The following is a 2,550-nucleotide window of genomic DNA, read 5'->3' as shown; positions in this document are numbered from 1 at the left end:
ATTCCATATAAGTAAAACCTTAGAGTTTTGTGTATTTGCAAACCGGAGGGAAAAACGAGATACATCACTTCAACCATGGTGCTTGGCAAAGTATAGGGGCAGCAAACAAGAGGAAACTTTTAGATTGATAAAGGTGAGACAACGGGCTCAAATATAAGAACAATTATGAGGACGGTTTAAGGCAAGCCAGTGTTTCTCCATGTGGTAATAGGGTCACTATGATTTGGAACTAATTTAGTGACACCTAACAACAACCTCTCTTGTACAGGGACTGTATGTACAATAAGTACTGAAATGTTAGAGTGTTTCTTTTATAAATAAGCAGTAAAGTAATAATCATTCCAGAATCTTGTTGAAAATATATAATCATGTTGGTTTTTTTTAAGGGTAGAATTAATATTTTATTTTCATTTACAATCAGATGGTAATTGATTGTTCCTTTTTTAAATACAAAAAGATTTACACAGCTGATGGCTAGTTACATTTTCAGGAAGCATAATTAACTCATTCATGGTAGCTTCAAGTTTTTCCTTATTAGCACCAGAAAATTCACCCACCTTTATACAACTGAAATGCTGGCATACATTTGACTTCGCACTCAGAAGCGACGTCCTAGCAGTCATCCTCATCAACTTCAAGGCAGGCCGCATTGCCAGACTTTGCACACAGGGAATGACAGAAAGGCCCCCACTATGAGGCTGAGAAGTGAATCACACCAAGCTTCTCTCCAGCACTGTTCAGCGCAGCCTGAGAATCCTCCTTGCTATCACTCTGCTTCACCATTTTGACCACTGGGCTTTGTTGAGTGACCGGGGTCACAAGAGGAACAAAACAGGACAAGGCATTGGACTGAGCTTCACATATATATCTTAATAGAGAATACATGCTGATGATTATCAGACAATATCTACAAGATACAAATTATTATGAGAGGCAGAGGGTTGCATGAAAAAATCTCAAATTCCCTTAGGATATTTTTCCAACCTTGGGCCTCTACTCAAGCACTCCCTCAATGCATGAATAATTTCTTTAATTAAATTGGAACTCTGCGATGCTCACCCTCCCGACACAACTGCTGAAGCCAAAGCAGGTGAACAAGCAAATGTGGTGAAGAAAGCTGATGGTGCCCGGCTATCAAAAGAGATAGTGTCTGGGGTCTTAAAGGCTTGAAGATAAACAAGCGGCCATCTAGCTCAGAAGCAACAAAGCCCACATGGTAGAACACACCAGGCTGTGTGATCACATGGTCCTGAAGGGATCAGTTATCAGGCATCAAAGAACAAAAAAATCATATCATTGGCTGCACACCTCCATGATATGATCGCCGAAGACAAACGGGTGCATGAGCAAATGTGGCGAAGAAAGCTGATGGTGCCAGGCTATCAAAAGAGATAGTGTCTGGGGTCTTAAAGGCTTGAAGGTGAACAAGTGGCCATCTTGCTCAGAAGCAACAAAGCCCATATGGAAGAAGCACACCAGCCTGTGCGATCACGAGGTGCCAAAGGGACCAGGTATAAGGCATCATGCAAAAAAAAAAAAATGTATACCTGCAAGATGAAACAATAGTGAAGGACAAAATTCAATACATGTCGATTTCTACAAGAAACCTTATTTATTATTTTAACGCATGAGAAACTTTAAAAGAACATTTTATGACTATGGAGAATATGGGGTAAAATTATAAAATGGACTCTACAATAGAATGTGTTATACAGGTGTTTTAACAATAAAGGAACATATTTGATGATTACATAACTCTATTGGTTTAGGAGAGTAATTAGATCATACATCAGAACAGTTTATCTTTACATTTGTGGAAATGGGATCGATTGAGTTAGAGAGCGCCTATCTCTGACTTTGAGTTCATATTTCAACTTCACTAAGTGGGATTATTACCAGGGATACAATAATGTAACCGACCACATAAATAGGACAAATAATATGATATGGTGAAGACCCATATCATATTAATAGATGCATAAAAGGCATTTGACAACATCTACCACCTATTCCTGATAAAAACCCTCAATAACATAGAAATAGAAAGGAGAGACCTCAACACATAAAATATATTAAAGGAAACACATTCTGTGTAGGACAATTAGTTGACTGGAACGTGCTCAAAATAGACACTTGTTCACATAGAAAGGTTTCATAAAAAGAGAAATACAGAACCCACAGATTGGGGGGAAATAAATTTTAGCGGCGAGGAGAGGGAGAGAGCAGGGGAGAAGAAGACAAATGGACAACTGTGGCATTTTCAGGAATTCCCATCTTGATGCTCACCTGATCATACACAGGGTGCAGAGCCTGAAATCAGCGTCTGAGTTTCAGAGGCGTCCAGGTGAAAAGCAGGAGAGACGTGGTCAGGTGGAGCAGATGGCAGCAGATGCTGTCAACTGTGTGTCTCTGTGGCCCTAGCTGCTGGGGTGTCTCTTGGGGAAATTCCCACTTGGGAAGCATGCCTTCTACCCACCACTTTTCTTTTTTTTCTTCCACCACTTTTCTTTCAGTTGGTCTTTGAGCCTGGGCTTGTGTGGTGTTGTGATT

General features: G+C 40.1%; 1 pseudogene; it reads right to left on the bottom strand.

Annotated features, from left to right (window-relative positions):
- Positions 1-443: 443 nt before the first annotated feature.
- LOC142443203 (thioredoxin pseudogene) lies at positions 444-783 on the bottom strand (annotated as a pseudogene).
- Positions 784-2,550: the final 1,767 nt, after the last annotated feature.

Source organism: Tenrec ecaudatus, chromosome 3 (assembly GCF_050624435.1).
Source record: "Tenrec ecaudatus isolate mTenEca1 chromosome 3, mTenEca1.hap1, whole genome shotgun sequence".
Lineage (NCBI taxonomy): Eukaryota > Metazoa > Chordata > Mammalia > Afrosoricida > Tenrecidae > Tenrec > Tenrec ecaudatus.
This window is presented reverse-complemented; position numbering and strand designations above follow the sequence as displayed.